At 41.0% G+C, this 21,957-nt stretch overlaps 1 protein-coding gene and 1 long non-coding RNA gene across 5 annotated transcripts in view; one reads left to right on the top strand and one right to left on the bottom strand.

Moving 5' to 3' along the window:
* RABGAP1L (RAB GTPase activating protein 1 like) overlaps positions 1-21,957 on the top strand; it is a 454,513-nt gene that overhangs the window by 21,253 nt on the left and 411,303 nt on the right. Inside the window, exon 2 of one of the 4 annotated variants that reach the window (XM_036015478.1) lies at positions 9,624-9,683. The exons of 1 other annotated variant lie outside the window; for it this stretch is intronic. The gene's annotated coding sequence lies outside the window, so the exon portion shown is untranslated. Of the gene's footprint in view, positions 1-9,623; positions 9,684-16,794; positions 16,816-21,957 lie in introns of those variants that run through there. 2 more of the 4 variants (XM_036015477.1, XM_036015479.1) reach the window with 2 other exon arrangements.
* Positions 8,278-8,753, bottom strand: LOC118498184. Its single transcript, XR_004900706.1, has 2 exons — positions 8,628-8,753; positions 8,278-8,412 (listed from the first exon to the last, which is right to left on the bottom strand). It is a non-coding gene; the product is annotated as an uncharacterized LOC118498184 (long non-coding RNA).

The following is a 21,957-nucleotide window of genomic DNA, read 5'->3' as shown; positions in this document are numbered from 1 at the left end:
CAGCCCAGGGGCCAAGGACGTGGCTTCTCCCCCCAGGCATACAGTATCCTCGGCGTCAGCCAACAGGGGTGGAGATTATCTTAAAAACTGGAGGAGCTGATGCGGAACTAGTTCGGGTGGGGGGTGCATAACTGAGAGAATCTTTCCCTGGTCCCTCTGCCATTGTGTGGCTCTCTGGAGTCTAGGCGGGCACACCAGCTGTCCACGGAACTGTGGGTGTGGACTAGAGTGGGACTCCAGTGTTGTGATCCTCCTGCCCATTTCAAGATGGGGAAGCTTAACTGTTCTGAAGTGGGCCAATTCTTTCATTTCTTGGAACAACAAGAAATTCCAGTCTGGCTCCCTCCTCCCTAAGTTGAAGTGGGCATGGGAATCCTTGTATATGCTTGGGTTACTTGGACGAGAAAATCAAGATGTCCAGGGAGTTTGGTGTGTTTGAAGCTACTGCCATGCATCAGTTTGCCGTTATGTTGAGTTTGCCAGTGTGTGAGAACTGACTATGTCTGAAGTATTGCATGCTGGCTGTAATAATTTGTGTCCAGAGATTTCAGTGGGTTTGGAGTGGTCCATTTGTCTAGAGTACTTGCTTTTTTCAAAATGTTTGCCTGGCATAACTGTGTGTTACAAGGGGTAGATCTGCCTTGGTTATTAGTATGTATAGCGTGGTACACTGTTTGGCTTCATTTTGGCGTTGGCCATACTGTTGAATTTACAACCACTCCCCGTATCCTAAAAAGTTGCAGTCATGGCCTGTTCTTCTAGTTGGTATTGTGACCCAAGGCAGTCCTGGTGGCAGGTCTTGTGGGGATGCAGTTTCCCAGTGCTCTGGAATGACCCTTGGCACAGCTGTTCAGGCCATCAGAAGCATCCCAGCCGCACCAGATGGGGAGTCCGTCACTACCTGTCATGACTTTACCCTGCCTGCCACAGTTCTGAGTCACAGCTCAGTGTGCCCACGGGGGAGGACAGCTGTTAAGTCTGCCCTCAAGAGTCTCATATTCTAGACTCGTGTCCTCCCAGCGCACCTCTACCCAAGACTGAAGGTTCCGAACAACTGTCATTCCGGTAGCTCCCTCCTGCCCTCGCATCTGCAAACGGGCTTGTATGAGGCTGAAAACTAGGCTTATCCAGAGGGAGTCTAGGCACCAGCATTAGGTAACTTGGGATTCATCTCAGGTGTTCCCCTTCAAAGGCTGTCTGACCTTGAAAGTGACATTTAACCTCTCTGAACTTTAGGGATAATAATAATAATAATAATACCACCTAACCAACAGGGTGTTGTAAAGATTCAGTCTCAAGTTCAGTTTAGTTAGTCACAATGCACAGTTCCTGAAATCCAGTAAAAATAAAAAAGAATGAGAGCTATTACCTTAGTTATATTTGGCTATTTTCAGTTGTGTGTGATTTTCACGTAATCAGTGGAATCTTTATGTTGCCATTGATTGGCTAGACAGTTGCAGTAGGCAGAATTCTAAGATAACCTCCCAAGATTCCTGCCTCTGGAATGAACATGATAATGCTCAATGTTTTATATAATTCCATATATAATAAATTATAAAATAACAATATATGGTTATTTCAGTCTGGGTGAACATGCCCTGAACACTACTCTTCCTTGGTGTTTGAATGGGATTTGTGAATCCAGTGGGATTTTACTTTTATGGTTTTGTAACGTGTATGGCAAAAGAGATCTTGCAGATAGAATTAGGCTCCCCAGTCAACTGATTGATTTAAGCAAAAGAAGGACTATCCTGGATTGGCATGAGAACCAAGTAACTAGATGAGTTCTTTAAAATGAAGTTTCAGAAGTCAAAGAGACGAGAAGTTAGAGAGACATTCCGTGTCCTGACAGGGCGCAGACCGCTCTGCTCTGGAGAGGGCCGCAGGGCGGGCAGTGGCAGGCAGCCTCTGGCATCTAGACGGTGAAGGCCTCAGTCCTGCCGATGCAGGGAGCTAACTTTTGCCCGGGGGTTGTAAGCTGAAGTAAACTCGGAGCCCTGCGTGAGACGGCAGCCCTGGCCTGACGAGACTAAGAGCAGGGGACCCAGCTAACCTGCACCCAGATAGCTGACCCATGAAAACTGTGAGCTTATGTAAGTATTGTTTTAAGCCACTCAGTTTGTAGTAATTTGTTATGCAACAATAGATAACTACTACAAGAGATTTATATGAAAACCATGCAGAGTCAAGTTTTCTATATGTATAGATCAAATTATTTTAATGCAAATATTAACCAAATGTATTGATTTGAATTGGAGAGGGAAGTTAAAAAGAGAACAGTTGTCCCATATATAATAAGAAAGGCCCGGTATTGATTGTATTTCCTGAAATTGTGATTAAGAGTCAGTTAGCCACTGCAATATTTGTAAGTTCTTCTTTCAAAAAGAGAAATTGCACTGTTATGCAATGTCTGCATCAAAAGCTACTTCCTATGATTTTCCAGGGTCAAATGTATGTTAGGAACTGATTTGCAGCTGTTACACAGAGAAGGGAATTTATGAAGTATTTACCTGTTTAGCATTGCTTTATTGTGTAGGACATCATGGGGAATGGGAGTATTTTCATTCTGTTTATGATCCTCTTTTTATATGGAAGAGAGAAGTCATCAGTGTGTCTGTTCGTATAGCTAAATCTTAGAGGCTCTGCTGAGAATTGAAGAGCAGTGAAAGCCGATGGTGGTTTTACTTGAGAAATGTTTACGTTAGCTCCACTTCCCAGGCTGTGTACCCATATGTGAACGTAAAATAACCTACGACGGTGCCGAACTGTTTCACTTTATGTAAAAGGTGGCACTCCTGGGGAACAAAGATAATGTGTACATAGACAACATTATGGTTTGTACCCATGTATTTAATTTCCCATTGTGGTCGAATTTTTATTTAAATATCAAACAAATATAAATGACTAGGAAACACTTGTATCATCGCTTTAGGACTGTCAAAGTTAGCATCCACAGGAGGGAAAACTTAAACATATTTCAGCGTATAATAGCAGAGGAAGATTTGAGGCATGGAGGGAAATGTTGATTTGAATCTTGCTTTGTGAAAAGTAAACATTACAGAGTACTTACTGAGAGGGTTTCCAAATATTCTTATTATCAGTGAATCTAGGACCGAAGAGATGATATCATATAGGTTAGTCAGCCTGGGGCGAATCTCAGTGCTGGGAAGAATTTTAAGAAGTAAAATAAAGCCTGCTTGTGGACATGGCACTTGCACTCGCCTAAGACAGACTCTGAGTAGAGTGGCCACTGCATGACACAGTTCCCAAGAGGCGCCCGCTGCAGAGGTGTCGGGTCGTCCCAACAGAAAGGTGAAGCTTCTAGTAGCAGAGTAGCAAAGTTTCTGGTCACAAAAGCCACTTTTTAAAACAAACAAATAAATAGGCAAATGTTAACAAATGTATTCCCCAAGTCTAATGAAAGCCTAACTCTTAAGCCACTTAAGATTTATTCTCAGAATGCGTGGATATCTACGAAGTGTAAGTCCCCGGCACAACTTACTTCACCAGGGGCAAGATCGTAACTGGTAAAACTGAGACACCTACCCACCGCAGCTCTGATGTCTGGTTTCAGATCTTCGCCTCCAAAACAAAGCAGACATTGCGGGGGGAAAATGACTGGCCTCATTGTCAGTGCTGTAAATCCATTCACTTGGCATGGTTCTAAGTACACAATGAAAATATTAATGAAAGATTTATTTTGGGTGTTAATGGGAAAAAATTTAAGTATTGATAAAATTGCAGTTCTCTTAGAAGGATAAACACTATATTTGATTATGAAGTCTTGAAAAAGACTTTTTCAAGTGAAAACTGTTGGTCTGTACCACCCTGGTCTCTGGCGTGTCTCCCAGGGAGGGGCCGGCTCCTCCCAGAAGGGCCCTGTCTCCCTGGGCAGCGCGGCTGGTGGCATCTCCAGTTCAAACCTGTGTGGCTGCACTGTTCTGAACACTGTCAGGAGGGGAGAGGGACAGTGGCATGATTAATGCCGGGGGCAATCCATGAATGCCCATTAAAAAGAATTAAATTTGCTGCAAACCTAGAATATACTTTCTTTGCCATGGTAACATTGACCAAAACTCATCAATCAGATTTTATAAGAAAGAGCACTTAAATTACATAAAAGTTCTATTGAAAAAAGCGCAGACGACATAACGGTGGTTACCAGAGGGAAGGGGATGGGGGGTAGTAAGAGGTAAAGGGGGCAAAATATACGGTGACGGAAGATGGTTTGTCTTTGGCGGTGGGCGCACAGTGCAACGTACAGATCGTGTATCATGGAAAAGTACGCTTGAAACCCATATGATCCTATGACCAGTGTCACCCCAGTAAATTTAATAAAAAAATAAAGTTATTGCCACTGGAAAAAAAAGAGCAAGGGAAAACCGACTAAGTATTTAACCAGCTTAAGAATTTAAAATTAAATAATATTTCAACTAAGGAAACTAATGGGAAGGAAAAATTATAGTTGAGACCAAACTTAGATGACAGTTTTAATAAAAACAATACAATACCAAAATGGACTCAAACACCAAAGTGGTTTTAAAATTATGGAAATAACCAGAGTTGTTTTGAAATGATCAATTTTAAATAAGAGACAGCCAATACAGTTCTGTAGGTAGGATCATTAAAACCTTTAAGTAGTAGATCATTTCAAAACATTTCCATTTAAAAGAGAAAACATCATGATTATAGATGTAAAATCCTACAATGAAACAAAATTCCCAAATCTAGTAGCAGCACCAGAAATTTATTTATACCTAGTACGTAAGCACCGCTGCCCATGCATATTGGTTTCACATGGTGTCTGCTGGGGGTTCTAAGTTGTTTCTTTTTTACGTTGTGATTAGGAAGAACTGAGGTATTTGTATTAACAAGGTGTCTCCTGCAGTTGCTGGACCCTGCTCTGTGTTGCCTGGTCCAGGCTCCTAGAGTGAGAGCTCCTGGGAAAAGACATACTAATATCTGACTTTTTGAGAGCATGATTTTTTAGCAGCTTCTAGAGCCCTTAATCCTGGCCATTTACCACTGGACTCAGAGTCCTCACACCTCACACAGTCCTTTCTTTTTAATCCCATGCTTCAGGTGGTCCCCAGGTATCCTCAGCGCCTCTGTGGTCACATGGACAGTTCTGGGTTCCTTTCTCACAACTCCAAGCACACAGGAACCCACCCTGGTTTCTGCCTTGCCAACCTAGTTGCCTTTTACGGATGGGCCTCATGTTCAGGAAAGCGACAGTGCGGGGCCTTCACTGAAGGCCTGGAGGTGTGCCAGTAGCCCTCCAAGCTGCTAGCTAATTGTTTCTACACCTGCCCCTGTGTTATCCTTCTGTGCAGGCTTGAAAACAAAACTCACGTGTGTCTGTCCCCTAGACCTTCCCAATTCTCCCTTCTCCCACAATCAAGTGGACCCAAAGGCTTGAGCTTTCCCCACATCCTATCAGTCAGAGGAGGACCTTTCTCCCTGCTCATGCAATAGCCAGTATTTACAATAGCTAGAGCTACATTATTTTATGGTGGCCATTTAATACTAAAAATCCTTTTTTCCTGGACTACTGTCTGCTTTGACATATATGGTCTTGCTGAAGAGGTCATGCAAGTCAACTTTAAGACGCAAAGCAGGTCAATGTCCCCTTTCTTCTAGGAAATCAGTGAAGATATGAGGGCACATAGACTTCCTGTGAAGATTAACTCATGAACAGCAGGCCAAGTCCTGAGCACTGTGCTCACCATGAAGTTATCATTCAGTGCAAGCTGGCTGCTGTGATTGTTGCAATTCCACTGACTGTTCAGAGAATGCCTTCAAATATTATTCTGGATCTTGGCTTTCTCAGAAAGGTTATGTGTAATCTTTTCTCTCAGACCTTCCCTTTCTCCTCTCCATGGAATCTGGCTGGACCCCAGCGATTCCTGTGCACATACCCTTTCCACACTCCCCCGGGTCCCTTCCCTTCGTCCACGCCCTGCTTTTTCCCTGTGCTCATTTCCCTCCACACTCCCTCTGCATGTGTGTATTCCTCCTGCATACTTTCCCTCTTTGCAAGCACTCTCCTGGCCTGAAGCGTCAGCTGAGCTGGAGACACAAGACAAATAGTCTGCACTCAAGGAGGATAAATCATTTAGAGATGTTAATCGCCAGACAAGTTCAGATAAAGTGCTTTGGCAACTCAAGTAGGAAGAAATCATTTGCAGGAGAAGATGAAAGAGGTAGCTGTTGAACTGAGTTTTGAGGGATTGTAACATCTAGATGTGGCTAGGTGAGAGAGGAAGGGCCCTTTATTTTTTTTCCTCAGAAGAAATTTTATTTAGACTAAAACAAAAGCATGTGAACTGTGAGTGTGTGTTTGAGTGACAGCTATTTTTAAGCTGTGTAAGCCAAGAGGAAAAGTGGTGCCTGCCTTAGGTGAAGAGAGCAGCATGACCAAAGGTAGGATGTTGGATATGTATATGGGGCTATTTACTCTATGAGAAATTAATATAGATGATTTAATATGCTTATTGGTTAAAAATACCAGTGTTAAACTCATTGTATGTTAACATAAATAACATTTTAATGAAAGGTAACTATTTCTGAAACAAAACAATTTAGTGAGAAGATGACATTGTATGTAATGTGTTTTGCAAATCCCTTAAATGTTTGCCTTATTGGAAGGCAGGCTCTCATTTCTGCTGCTGTGTTCCCTCTGCTGTGTGTGGTGTGTTGTTTGGGTGAAGTGTATGAAGGGCAGCTGCTCATGTCCCTTCCCCTGTAACCATCACCACGCTGGAGGAGTGGGGTGAATGCTGAGGGTGCGGGAGTGTGGGGGTTTCCTGTGCATTCTAGGATTTAGCTGGAATTAATAAGATAAACAATGAAGATTTTGTGAGGGAGTTGGGATTTGAGGTGAGACTTGAAGGCGTTAGATAAATGGAAAGAAATAAAAAGGCTTTACTGTTGAGGACAAATAGTGTAAACAAAGTTACGGAAAATTTCATGTCTCAAGATCAAAAGACTGGAACAGTTACCATGAATTCAAGAGGTAGAACAGAAATAAAAATGACTACTTTACACTGGGCTCTGATAAAGTCTCAAGTATAATAGAAACACCGTGGGACAGTTAGTTGGCCTGGAATGCTGGGGAGGAATGGAGCCAGCCGTGTGCTGAGTGCTTTCCATGTGTCAGTTACTGATCTGAGGGGGCTATGAGTGCTCATTCATGTGCTCTGCACACAACCCTGGAAGGTTGGTGTTGTTATCATTATCGTTATTTTACACGTCAGAAACCTGAGGCACAGAGAAGTTATGTTACCCACTTGAGGTCACACAATTAGTAAGCTGCAGAATTGGGTTTTGAACTCAGGCAGTTTGGCACTGACTGGTGTGGCTCAGTGGGTTGGGTGTTATCCCGCAAACCAAAAGGTCGCTGGTTTGATTCCTGGTCAGGGCGCATGCCTGGGTTGTGGCCCAGGTCCCTGGTTAAGGGTGTGGGAGAGGCAACTGATGGATGTTTCTCTCACACATCGATGTTCTGCCCCTCTCTTTTTCAGTCCCTTCCCCTCTCTCTAAATATAAATAAATAAAATCTTAAAAACAAAAACTCAGGCAGTGGGGTTACAAGATCTGTGCTTTTATGGAGCACATTAAGTGCCCCTTAAACATTAAGAAATAAGATTATATAAGGAGGATAATATGAGCTTATGAAGGACTCTTAAAACAGAGGAATTTGAACTTGATATAGGAGGCTATCAGTAAATGTTTGATTTTTTCAATTGAGTTGATTTAAGACATAATAAAATATTTCTTTTTTTTAGATTTTATTTATTTATTTTTAGAGAGGGAAGGGAGGGAGAAAGAGAGAAATATTAATGTGCGGTTGCTGGGGGCCATGGCCTGCACCCCAGGCATGTGCCCTGACTGGGAATCGAACCTGTGATGCTTTGGGTCGCAGCCTGCACTCAACTCACTGAGCTACACCAGCCAGGGCATGATAAAATATTTCTGAGTGCCAGTGTTGTATATGTCAGTTGTTATGGTGAGGATACAAGGATGAGTGTAGCAGAGCCAGGTGAATGTCCCTCAGTAGCTGTCTTTCCTTTCTTCTGTGATAATAGCATTTATAGCTGGCCCAAAGGCCACCACAAGCCTGTATTTCCCAGCCTTGCTGGAAAGCTGGAGTGGCCATGTAACTGAGTTCAGGCCGGTGGGGTGTGAAGTGGATCTGTGCTTATCACAGCTTGTGGGAGCTGGGCTGAAACGATTGGTGGTAGACTTCCTTTGTGTCTTCCCATCCCCCCTCGCCCCCCCACCCCGCTTTTTTTCTTTTGGTTTGGTCCTCTCCTCATCTTACTGCCTACAATGCCAAGGAAAGGTGTTAAAAGGAAGAGAATAGAATTTCTTTGAAGTGAAAATTCTTACAAAGAAGGATTTCATAGAAACCTGATTAAAAACAAGAACATATTTCCACAGTGTGTGTGACAGACATTAGTTCCTAGAATCTGAGTGTTCCAGGCAAAAAAGATAGAACTTATCTGCAGACGTATCAAGGATCAAGACCTGAAGAGCCCAGGAGTTGACTTTAGAAAGACAGACTTGAAAATAGCAACAGAGTAAAATATGCTCACAAAACAAAACAAAACAAACAAAAAAGAAACCTGCTACAGCGGCAGCAGGTGAAGGAAAAAACTGTCATAGGAATCGCAGTTTGGTAGAGGCAGCGAGAACATCAAAGACGTGTGGAAAATGGTTTATCAGGTAAGTAGTGCTCAGTTGGTGAACTTGAATCTGTTCACCCTGGAGCCACGAACACCTCCACCCCCAACCTGGTGTTCTCAGGAATGCTGAACTAGGAAAGATGCTTGGCCAGAAAGGGCCCTGTTACCCACTCGTTTGAACTGTCAGCAAACCTCCAGAAGAAAGTTGCAACAGGCTTCCAAGTCATATGAGCAACCTCCTTTTATCTCATTGCTTCTATAAAACCCCATGATGCTGTTAATTTTTATTTATTTTAAATGTTTGAATACACTTTTTTAAAAAGGTTTTATTTATTTTTTTAGAGATGGAAGGGAGGGAGAAAGAGTGAGAGAGAGAAACATCAATGTGCGGTTGCTGGGGGCCATGGCCTGCAACCCAGGCATGTGCCCTGACTGGGAATTGAACCTGCGATACCTGATTCGCAGCCTGAGCTCAATCCACTGAGCTATGCCAGCCAGGGCTGAATAAACTTTTTTTAGAACAGTTTTAAGTTACAGCAAAATTGAGCGGGAAGTACAGAGAGTTCCCATCTACCCCCTGCCATTACACACCCCCAGCCTCCCCCACGGTCCACACGGAGCGGCAGAGTGGTGCACTGGTTGCCGCCGACGGGCCTGCGTTCCTGCTGCTCCCCATCCCTGCCAGAACTTGGCGTTGCCGGTGTTCTGGGTTTTGGCCATTCTAGTTGGTGTATAGTGGTATCTCATTATTGTTTTAATTTGCATTTCCCTGATAACATATGATGTGGAGCATTTTCTTTGCCTGTATTTATTTGCTATCTCTGTGTTTTTTGGTGGTGAGCTGCCTGTTCAGGTCTCTCACCATTTTTAAATCAGGTTATTTATTTTCTCGTTATGCTATGATTTTCATACTCTTTTCTCTTTTTCCTCTTACAGATAATGTGAGAGACAGTATGCCTTTGTGATTAAAAATGAGTCTTTGGAATCAGATTGACTGTAAGAATCCTGTCTCTCACTTGATAGCTGTGTGACTTTGTGAAAGTTACATAAACTCTCTGTGCCTCAGGTTTCATCTTGGTGAAGGGGGCTAATAATGTGTGGTGCTTGAGCACACTGATGCACATACAGGACTTAGACGAGGGCCCGCCTTGTAGTAAGTACTGAATGTTAGCACGGAGTATTTATTACTCTGCCATTTCACATACTCATCGTTACTCTCCGCTCTTTACTGTGCTCCCTGCAGGACACTTACGCTGAACCTGTTCACGTGAAATTGTACATTATTTTTAGAGGTGTTTATATTTTTCAGTTTTTGTTTAAAAGGTCACATCAGTACCACAGCCATTCTCTTGGTAAAAGGTTCAGCAAATACACAAATACCTCTCTATACGTGCGCAGTAAAAATGAAAGTTCCTTTGCATGTAACAGCCCCCTCCTCCCACTTCCTCTTCTCTTTCCAGATGTAATGACTGTTAACCGTTACAGTAGGTTGAGGCGGAGCAGATTGGCCCGAGTGTTCCATATTAAATTATTTTTCTAATCCGAAGTCTCGGGCACTTGTTCCTGCCGAGAGTCTCCTGTAGTGGGGCAGCTTCCTGGGACTCGCGGCGCTCGTCCCGTGTACTCCCCTCAGGGCTCCGCAGTAGGGCAGATTCCCAGACTGACGCCTACTCCTCTGTCTTTACTTCTCCTGCTTGTGGCAGCCAAGGGTATGTACCTGTTGATTTTGGCACTCGTGTGCTGAGAATGTCCACCTGATTTAAGATGCTCAGCGTAAGTGGTGTGGAAGGTGATCGCACCTGTCCCTCAGGGTTGGGGTGGACCACCCTTTCCCACTCCTGTTGTTTGCTGTCTAGGGCCAGGGTCCTCGACCTCCCGGGGTTCCCAGACTGCACTGGCACGTGATTCTGGGGGTGGGAGGAATCTGGGGAGGGTCTGTCAGTGCTCTCTGCCACCCTCCTGTTTCTGATGGTGGGGTCTGGGAAACGTGGGGAGACCTGGAGGTGCCTCATGACCTTTTAGATCTAACTTGAGAGCTGCTGACCAAGGACTGTTCGGCAAGTGAGTGTCCCGGTTGAGATGGAGATAATGCATCTTGCTTTGAGAATTAGTAGAGCTAAAGTGCTTTGAGACATAATTTAAAATTTTATTTCTTTTAGGTTTTACTTATAATTAAAATACTTATTTAAAGAAATATAAAATACATTCAAATAATTTCTTAAAATTTTATGCCTTTATTTTAAAATCCTGGGTAGTAATGTGTTCATTGTAACAAATTTAAAAGAAGGATACAAGTAAAAAGTGGAATCTACTTCTACCCATACATTATTTAGTAAGCACACGTGTTAACAAAAAGAAATGAGTTTATAATAGACTTGGAATGTTTTGGATATTTTTCTGTGACAGTTCTGTGGCAGCGTAACACCACATAATTTATTGAGATGTTTCCTTTTTGTTAGATGTTTAGATTGCCCCCCGACCCCCACTGGAAACAATGCTAATATGTTTGTCCTTGTAATTTTATTTTTACATATTGGTGAGTATTTATTTGGGGTAGATTTTTGCAGACAGAATACTGTATCACTGTGTATATTTATTTTAAAATTTGATTTAAATTAAAAAAATCTAATAGAATTAAAGCATTGACTTTGGCCCCTTTTGGATACTAATGCTCAAACTCGTTTTGGTAGAGATGTTTCTCAGGTGGATTACTGTAGGGAGGCACTCCCAAGGGAATTCTCTAGCTTGCTGAGTTTCAGGTACATGGTGAAGATGCAAGGGTAGTTAAAACCTCACAAAATAATAGCTAATAGCTCTCTTTTTCATTTTGAAATGAAGTGGAATGGTTTCTGAAAGATTTGGTGATGTTTTGGCAGGCAATTAACATGATTTTTAGTTGTTTTCCAGTGAGAAATTTTTATTCTTATTTATTTTTAGAGAAAAGAAGGGAGGGAGAAAGAGAGGAGGGGAAACATTGATGTGAGAGAGAAACACCAATTAGTTGCCTCTCACATGTCCCCAGCTGGAGATCTGGCCTGCAACCCAGGCATGTGCCCTGACTGGGAATTGAACCAGCAATCTTTCAGTTCACAGGCTGGTGCTCAGTCCATTGAGCTACAGCAGCCATGGATCCAGTGAGAAATTTAATAATTATAGCCAGTGCTTTGATTTTATATAACAGTGAATATAGTTAAAATGTAAACAATTCAGAATGTCTGTATTCTATCCCAGCCTGCTCTGTTATTCAGAGGCTGATTTCCCAATTTATCATTATCCATGTTCTTTTTATTTTCCTTTGTATTTGACCATTTTATTGTTTAATTGTTTCTCTGTTAGTGTGGATCTATACAATGAAAGGGAGGAGAGTGTGACCATGTCTGGTAAATGATGGGTTAACTGCAAAAGTCATTTAAAGTAGGGGATCATGAAAATATATCATATACACACATTTACTATGTAACTTGAAATCTGTGTGTACGTTTTTGTACCAAGCATTCTGGCATTCTAATGGCCTTGGTCTTTCTTGGGTACACTTCATCTATAATGCTTCATTTTAGATTTTTTTCACTGTACTTAGAGTAAAACCTTAAAATTTAAGGGGTGTCAAAAAATGTAACTACTCCTTATAACTGCTCCTTAACAGTTCCGCGAGAGCTCTGTGCCGCTGCCGGGCAGCAGCAAAGTGCCGGGCCGGACAAAGAAAGGTGGGGGCCGGAGTCGGCCCGCGGGCCTTGTGTCTGCCGCCTGTGCTGTGAATCTTTAACATGTGGCACAAAAGGTATATATTATCTGGCTTTTTGCCAGTTTCTAAGAAATCTACACTTCTGGTTATTTGTGATCAAGTTATACTGACTTCCATTTCTGAATCTTGCCTTAGGGCCTTTGCCACATGCCATTCCCATAACCTGGAATGATCTTTTCTTCTAATCTTTGGATGAAGATTTTTATCCCAAGTGTCATGTTTTCAAGGGAGGCATTCTTAATATTCTCTTCGAAACTAGGACATGCCCCATGTACTACTATCACTTTGTTACTTTCCTTATTTTAGTTGGCACACTTGTAAGTATGTGTTTTTTTCTGTTTATTCATTGAATTTCTACCTTTTTCACAAGGCTGAAGGCTACATGTAGGCAAGTGCCATATCCGTTAGGTTTACCATGCTATAATAGCCTGTGCTTAGAGCAGCATCTGGCATATAATACAAACCTAAGTATTTGCAGCCTTAATCAAATGTTTATTAATTTTATACAATGTGTCAGGCACTGTGGGGGCATTAATGAATAAAATGCTACTTAGTCACCTCATTGTAGCCTAAAAATGGAAATGTGTGCATCCAAGTATGCATCATATTTATTAAAATACAGGACATTAAAATTTTTCACAAGATAATATTAGAACATGCAAATTTTATGCTAAAATAAATAGGACTCTTTTTAAAACATGGGAGAAAATGTTGCTCATTCTTTTAAAAATGATTATTCATCCATTTTTCATTCACATTGTCTTGAGGATTCTGACCATCTGTATAAAGCTTTGAAAAGCTAGGAAGATCATAGGCATTATTATTAATAACTGTAACCCTTTTTCCCCCCTGAAGTAATTAAGGTCTTTCTCGAGACTGCATAATGTAGTGAAACTTGCCCTCTGGAGAACCAAGCTGGCTTAAAGTATAGGACAGCAAGTAGAGCACAGGTGATTAAAGCCAGACTAATATATGTGATCCAATTTGCTATGTCTTAAGTTCTGTTGCTCTTAATAAAATGTGCTGGGGTAAACAGAAGGTCAGGCATCGCTTGTAAAGGTTTTCCTTTTTAATTATGGTTTTGTTTTTGCATTGTCAGAAATTCTCTGATTTGGAAGGGTGTACTTTACATGAAGAGCTGTGTTCCGAAAGTGTTTAGCTTGTCTTTATATTGAGTCTATGGAGTGTGGTTTCTTGACTCTGGGTGAGTGAATTAGCCTTCCAAGCCCCACTGTAGTTGTAAAGGGGATTGCATTTGGTACTAGTGTGGCTTGTTTTATGTAACCAAAAATTTTTAAAATTCTCTGTGTTGAAATGATCCTTCTAGAGAGAAATGATTTTGGTCTTTTAGTCATTCAGTCATCATTCATTCATTTGACAAGTGACCTTGTCAGGTGGTGTGCTGTGTTCCTGACAATTTCCTGGGAGCTGCAGATACAAAAGTGAATAAAGTGTCGTTGCTGTCCAACAGGAGTGCATTGTAATTGATGAGACAGACGCATAAAGAACTGTGTGGTATGATAAAGGGTAGAGTAGGAGTATAAATTAATATAAAACATTGTAGAAACACTGTCGAGGGAGTGATTGACTCTTGTTGGAAGGGTCAGAGAGGGTTTCCAGATTTGCTGGAAATCCAGACGCACCCATCTGCTGGGTTTTTACCCTCCGAAATGTGTGTAGAATAGAGCTGCTTGAACTGCCTGCAAAGAGCCTCACAGGCAAAGGGCAGTAAGAGTACTCCTTGGAAGCTCAGCTGTGCCCGAGAGCAGCTCGAAAACGCCTTAAATTCTCTGTTTTACCTTCAGAATTCACGTGAATGCTGCATTTCATTGCATCCTGATGTTATAAATGTAGAAATATGTTAACTACCATCAGAAAAGAAAAAAAATTCCCTGCTGGTCTGTTAATTGTGGAAAGCTGGGGTGAATAAAGAGAGCTGACACGACATACCAGGCTCAGCACCTTCGTTTTCTTGGTGTGTCCCCAGCACGTTTGAGTTTGTGCCTGGGGATGTGTGTGCACTGGCTTGAGAAAAAACAGAGTGGTCTGTCAGGTCACGGAACGTCGCATTCTTCTTCATGTTTCTGTAGTGGGAAAATATTTTTTGGACCATAAGATGCACCTAGGTTTTAGAGGAAAATAGGAAAAAAATTTTGAAGCAAAAAAAGTAAAATATTTAATAACATAAATAATGTAACATTTCACCAATGTAAGTGTAAAGCTACATTCGGACTATAAGACACACCCCCTTCCCCCAGTTTGGTGGAAAAGTGTGTCTTATAGTCCAAAAAATACAGTAATTTGAGTCTCTTGCCTTTGGAAATTGGACTAATGATGTGTACCCATACTTTTGCTGGGAGGTGGTCATATAGTAGCTACTCACGAAGGCTGTTTCCTCCCCCCTCCCCCCCCCAAACACACACACACTCCTGTTTCTCTTCTCCTCCTTGGCCTTTACCCCTGGCCTCATAATTGCTTAGTTTGCCATGATCAGCTTGCTTTCTGTCCTGCTGGTCTTTTGCAGCTAGTGAGCAGTTGAGAACAGCACTAGGAGATGGTTGGGGCGTAATCAGGGAAGTTCCTGGAATAACAGACAAAAGCATTCAGCACCCTGGGGAATGGCTCAGGCTTGGCTCATCAATGCAGGAGAGGCCTAGGAAGAAGGCCCCTGTGTTGGTAAAGGGAAAGATGGGTGAGACTCCAAAGCTTGGGATTGGAATGTAGGACTGAGAGCACTGACAGTCCGATTTCTGAGCAGCAGCAGAAGCGGTGATGCTGACTTGTTTCTTTTTTTCCCCAAAGTGGTCAGAATATTAGACTAGTGGTCTGAAGATTTTCAATTGAAGTAAGTACGTGTTCAACAATACATTATGTCTGAAACCTGAGTTAAACACAAAAAGAAGTTATGTTACTGGCTTATTTTATAAATGGTAGCACCCATCCCTGTGTTTCTTGCGATGTTAGTGTTTCATTAATGACAGCTTCATCTCAAACCCATGTATTTCTCTAACTGTACGGCACATGTCAGTTGGAGGTTCAGGAGGGCACAGTTAAGTCACTTCTGCAACTCTCCAGGTTTTTGACTAATTGAGAACAGAAACAGGAGCCAAATGTGGGACAAAATAAAGTATTGAGCTTTATTACTGGTGCAGGTGGATTGGAAAATGTGGTGAGAATTTTATTGCGCTCTTCCTAGCAAGAAGTGAAAGCCCTCACACTGAAGTAGAACAGAAGAATGGGGGTTTGTTTTCAGAGCAGTGAGTCATGGCACCTGCCACAGCCACAGGCCCTCCAGGTGGAGACTTTGGACAGGAGCTAGGCACGCATGTTTTAAACCACTTAACCTGGTTCCTCCCTGCTCCCACCACTTGGGCTTTAATGAGCACTTGACCTGTGGTGTGGGCAGTCATAGGAGACAGACCGCTACAAAGTGAGGTTGATTCGGTTGCTTAAAATCTGGACCCTGTATTTAATTAGCCGTGTGAACTAGAATGAATTATTTGATCTCTTGAATGCATTTCTCCTTTTGTTAGGTGGGAATACGAGTGTGTTAAGTGATTGTTATTGAACACAAACAAAAGATAACTAGAATGCCTAATACTGTTTGGTTCTTAGTAAGCATTGAGTAAAAGTATTAAAATAACTGCTATTTGTGAGTTTTAGTAACTTATTCTTAAACTAGGCCTTGAATGTTTAAATATGTAAAAATTACAACTGCTACATTAAAATCATAGTATGTGATATTTGTTACATTCCTAAATTGTACTGTCAATAGAAAACATGTATCCCTTCAAATGAATATTGCTTCTTTGACTTACTCATTTCATGAAAGCAAAAGGCTACAGTTGCTTTATGCTGGCGTGCCCTTATGTTGCAGATTTTACCATCTGAATATTACACAGACCACCACGTTTAGCTTTTCCTTTTCTTGTCAGAATGAAACCTCAATCATATTCTCCATATTTGGGGGAAGGGAGGATATAGGTCCACTGTGCATTAGCAGACACTTGTTTCTCTTTTAAATGTCATTTAAAATCAGAGCTTTAATTTGAGCCAGTGTGATGATAGTTTGAAGAGAGGTGTTATTTATATCAGTGTGTAGCAAACACAGGAGGAGCATTAACTTGCCTTAAATTTTATATGGATGCCTTGCACATATGTATTGTTTAGTAAGAATTTGTACACTGGCCTCATGTTGTACGTTGATTTACTTAGATACGTTAAGGGAGATCCTAAGCTACTTCATTAAGATCTGAATATGTATAACAGGGTAAATAAACTTCTTAAATAATGAATGGTTCTCTTTTAACTTCATTTTCTTTTTGTTTGTTTTGTTTTAGGTTAAGTTTACACAGAAGCTGCATGCTTAGTGACTTGCACTGTGATGTAAGGAACCAGTGATAAAAAGAGCCATTCAGCTCCTCTAGAGAAAGACTATCTTTTGTTAACTGTTTCATGTAACTAGTGCTATCCCTTTAATTCTTGGGTTTTAAAATAGTCTTTTTTTGTATTGAAGTTCAGTAACTGGCTAGGATAAATGGTTTTCTCTAAGAGTCTACACAATAAATTTAGGGAGTGGGGGAGAATTGTTTGGAAGTGTTAACACTTTTGTTTTCCTTTGCTGTTAAAGAGAACCAGTAGTGAACAAGGTGCCTGTGGCAGTTTGAGAAGTGGCAGGGGCGCTCAGTACCATTGCAGGCACTCATTATGACACATTATAGTGCCTTCATTTTCTCAAAGTTGGGAAGACATGACTAGCCATTTATAGAAATTATTTTTTTATCTGGTGTTCCATGTTCTTGTACTTTTTTTTGTTAACTAGTTGACCATTTAAGTGTTTCTCAAGTAATTCAAAGATGGAGTACTAGTTTCTGATTTCCAAGGTTATTCCTGCTGTTAAATATAGAAGTTTCTGCCTTGCCCCTTCTTTCAGTCTAAATATATCTCTTATACTAGATTTCCTAGAGTTTACGGTGTGACATAATTCAAGAATGGTATTGTTCTTTGGAGTAGACCTGAATTTGCATCTTTTTTCCATCAGTTACTGGTTGTGTGGTTCTTGGATGAGTTACTTAATTCCTTTTTAATCTCGACTAACAAATTAATTAACAAATACTATAAAGCTCCTGAAAGAGCAATTGACAAATAGCAATGTGGTAAATGTTAATAACTACCAGCTGACTATATGTTTACTAAAGGAAAAGCTGAGTTAATCATGCAAATTTAGGATATGTTTGCACTTGAGGGTAAAGGAAGATTATCCAGTTTAAATTGTGACCCCATAGTAAATTTCTGTTTTTTTAGGTATTGAGGACTCTAACTTTGTTTTCTGGATATAGACTACTTTTCTCTTAAACTCATCATCTTAAAAAGTCATTGATGATGTCAGAATTGCATGTGGGCGATAGGGGAGTGGGCAGGACAGGGGAGAGTAATGGGGGGAAAATGGGGACAACTGTAACTGAACAAAAACTGTAATTGAGTTTTTTTTTAAAGAAGTCATTGAGCCATGGCTGGTGTGGCTCATTGGATTGGGTGCCAGCCTGTGAACCACATGGTCGTTGGTTTGATTCCCACTCAGGGCACATGCCTGGGTTGTAGGCCAGGTCCCCAGTAGGGGCCAGTAGGGGGTGTGCAAGATGCAATCACACATTGATGTTCCTTTCCCTCTCTCCTTCTCTCTAAAAATAAATAAATAAAATCTTATAAAAAAAGTCATTGAAATGACAAACAAAATCTGTTTTAGTTGAGGTATAATAACAACTGAAATTTTAAAATTCTAGTTTGTTTAGTTGTTCTTGAAGGGAATACATTAGAAAGAGAAGTAGGTATGTAGCACAGTGCCTGCTACATAATAAATGGCAGTAATTGTGTGTGGGGGCCTGTGTGTGTATGCATGTGCTCATGTGAGTGTGCACTGTGTACGTGCATGAGTGTAAGCCCGTGTGTGTCTAGTGGTTAAGAATATGGCCCCTCTTGTTAGACTAGTCTAGTGACTTAGTCTAAGTCTGGTGACCTTGGAAAGTCAGTTAGTATTCTGTTGTTTCTTCATTTATAAAAGTGGATTAATATTAACTCTACCTTATATTGTGAGGGTTAAATGAGATGGTATATAATATAAAGTGCCTAGTACAAAATAAGCACTTGATAGACGTTAGAGATTATTATTGTAAAAATTTTCTTTTGAGAGGCATCTTTCCTTAGTGAAAAAAGCAGGATCTTTGGAGTTGGGTTGAGTTGGTTTTGAGTTTTGCTTCAGCCTTGCCCTAACACTGTGACCTTGGACAGAGTACTTACCTGTTCTCTTCCTGTTTTCGTATGCATAAAATGAGGGTAATGGCTACCTTGTAGAGTTTATGGAAGTGTACATACATAGATACTTAGTAAATGGTAATTATCACACGCATGAGGCCTGTGTTCAGGGCAGTAGTGTCTTCTCGCGTGGGCATCGTGAGCAAGTGGGTTGGATTTTTCCCCTGATGCTGATGCTTGCCTGAAGTGAGTACTTCGTCTACAGTCAAGTCAGTTACGCTTTTTCTATAAATATAACACTTTATAATAACAGCTAAATAGTTACTTATTTATGATTTTTAGATGAAACACTAAGTAGAGTATTCCTTTTTAATGTTCTCATTTATTTTTGTAGAGCAAGGGTAAAAGCAGTGTCCGTTTGGCTCAGGATAAGGAGATGCTGTTCTGGCTTCCCCTGCATGCCTTCCGTCCTGTGTTTCCCAGGGAAGAGAAATCCTGCCTCTGCGGGGCTGTTTCAAGGCTGTGGAGGCTTTGCAGAGAAGCGATCATCATTTGCCTGTTTGGGGAAGGCAGCCTAGAACTCGCATTGCCTAGATAACAGAACTCCTACTCAAAAGTGGCAGGTCGCTCTCGCTGTATGAACATAGCTGTCCGTGGGGTCAGCTAGCCATCCCCCAGCTTCAGTCTGTGAAGGCAGGAGTTTTCCCACAGGAGAGGATACAGCTACTAGACTTTACTGAGCAGCCGTGAGTAATGTGAAAAAAACAACAGAGGACCGGCCACTCTGAACTGGAACCACAGCAGGCTCTTACTAGGCTCTCAGGCTGGAGACTGTTAATGGGGGGAGTGAGCAAAGTTGCATGTCCATTCACATATTCCAATCTCTTGGCGTCTTAGGGAGACGAAATATGTACTTGTGCCCCCACTGCCCCCTGACTTTTTTTTTCCCCCAAGAAAAGACATCTTGGAACATACAGAAACCACAGCTTAATAGCAGATTCTTGCTAAACAAAAATTTTTGGTGATTAACAGTCATTTTACATATACAGGGTCCAGCACAAATAATAGCCCTTTTTGATTATAAAATATTTCATTACAAAATCATGAGCATGTAATTCTGTAACATAACAATATCACACTCAAGCACACCACATGACATTTTAGGTGGAATTGCTGTCCATCTGATGTGAGACATTCGGCACCCTACCAGCCACACTCAAGCCGGCCTTCCTTCGGCCAGACCCTGTATTTTCCTTCTCTTTTTGGGAGATTTTTTTGGGAGGTTTTGCATATAAATTTTAGTTACACTTTGTTGTTGAGATATCATTCACATGCCATAAAATTTACCATTTTAAAGTATATAGTTGGGGGTTTTTAATATATTCACAAGATTGTGCACCATGATCTAATTTCAGGTAAGTTATACGTTTTAAGAAAAGACGTCTTTTGGGACAGAGGAGAGTGGTGGGAGGAAGATGGAGACAACTGTACTTGAACAGCAATTAAAAAACACAAAAGACATCTTTTGTCATATTTTGAGTATTTCATTTATTTATTTTTTAGAGAGAGGGGAAAGGAGGGAGAAAGAAAGGAAGAGAAACATAGATGTGAGAGGCAAACATTGATTACTTGCCTCTTGTATGTGCTCTGACTGGGGACCTCACCTGCAACCTAGGTATGTGCCCTGACCAGGAATTGAACCAGTGACCTTTTGCTTTGTGACCATGCCCAACCAGCTGAACCTTACTGGTCAGGGCTCTTTTATCATATTTTGATTAGCTTACCTCTGATTTTCTTTCTGTTTCCAGGAAAACCTGTTTTGTCTTTGGTCTTATCTCTGCTTTTTGATAGGTTTGTAGTTCTGCTGTAGTTTCAGTGTCGACTGGTTGATCATTTGCTTCTTTTTCAGTTTCTTTTTTCATATTAGTCACTGGTGCTCAGTTAATTCCAATAACCGATCTTCAGGGAAAACTGTTGACCAGTTTCAAGAAGTCCTCAAATATCTACCTTTGTATTTCTTGTTAATTCAGTTTCAGAATAAGAGAAAATAGAAAACAGTATCGTTTTGGTTGACTGCCATTGGGCTGAATGAATGTTCTTTGACAGTGGCTCACTTGTTTGGTAACTTAATTATTCACTCCTTTTTGCATGACTAATTTGTTTTAATATAAAATTTGTTTTTTTTTTCAGGCCAGCTAAAAATGATCATTTTCATTACATAGAAGCTCACAGTACTATCATGCAAGCATTTTATAAACTGGTCTCTTAAATCATTATATCTTCACTCATAGAGAAGCTTTGCCTTTCTTCCCATGTGAACAGTGTCAGTAAGACTTGTATAGGGCATTATAATTTTCAACACAGTTAGTTCCCCTGGACAATGAAAATATGTGTTTATGTAACCATCTGTACACCAGTGGGTACGGATTGACAACAGATACAGAATTTAGCTTTGTCTGTTTGTCTGGTCTATTGTGTGTAACTGGTAAAAAGAATCTGACCTGCCACAATTATAGTCACCTATAAATCTCACCATCCTAATACAGATGTTGAAATAAAGTATTTTTCCTCTGTAACACTTTATTTTTATGACATAGGAATATTAGGTAGCAATAATCATAATGTGCCTACCATTTAAAATTTCTTTTTGTCCTTTGCTGATTTCATATTTTGGTTATAAAACATTTTTCTATTGTCTTTTAAACCATCCTTTGACTCTAAGTACCACTTGTATTGTCCTGTTTTTATTCCTGTAATTATTTCAAGTAAGTCACTCTACTTTTTCTTTCTTTCCTCACACCCACTGTACTGTTTTTCTGGGAAATTATTGTCAGCTTTTTAGATTCTCTCTTCTTCCTTCACCTAGATTCCTCTCTCATACCTGCTGTATGAAGCCACATGGCCATTGGCAACCTGTTAGAATATACTTTCTATGTCTTTTGCTAGAATATAATTATATTAGGACTCATTAGGCTTCACATGACAGAAACTCAATTTAAACTAGCTTATGCAAAAGTAACTTACTGGAAGGGATAGTTTTATAGAATTAAGGGAATAGTGGAATTGACTGTTCCCAAGACTGAGAACGGGAACAGATGGAGCTGGGCCTCAGGAGGGACTCAAACAAAGGGATGGGGCTCAGGTAAGAGCCTCTTGCTTGTCCGTGTTTGGGGCTGATGGACTCCTCTCTCCCCTTACATACTGGCATTCTGCAGATGGGGAAAACATGGCCCCTGACAGTTCTGGCTTACATTGTACAAGTTTCTGCTGAAGAGG

This window comes from Phyllostomus discolor, chromosome 14, assembly GCF_004126475.2.
Source record: "Phyllostomus discolor isolate MPI-MPIP mPhyDis1 chromosome 14, mPhyDis1.pri.v3, whole genome shotgun sequence".
Taxonomy (NCBI): domain Eukaryota; kingdom Metazoa; phylum Chordata; class Mammalia; order Chiroptera; family Phyllostomidae; genus Phyllostomus; species Phyllostomus discolor.
Note: the sequence above shows the minus strand (reverse complement) of the source record. Positions and strands in the feature narration are given on the sequence as shown.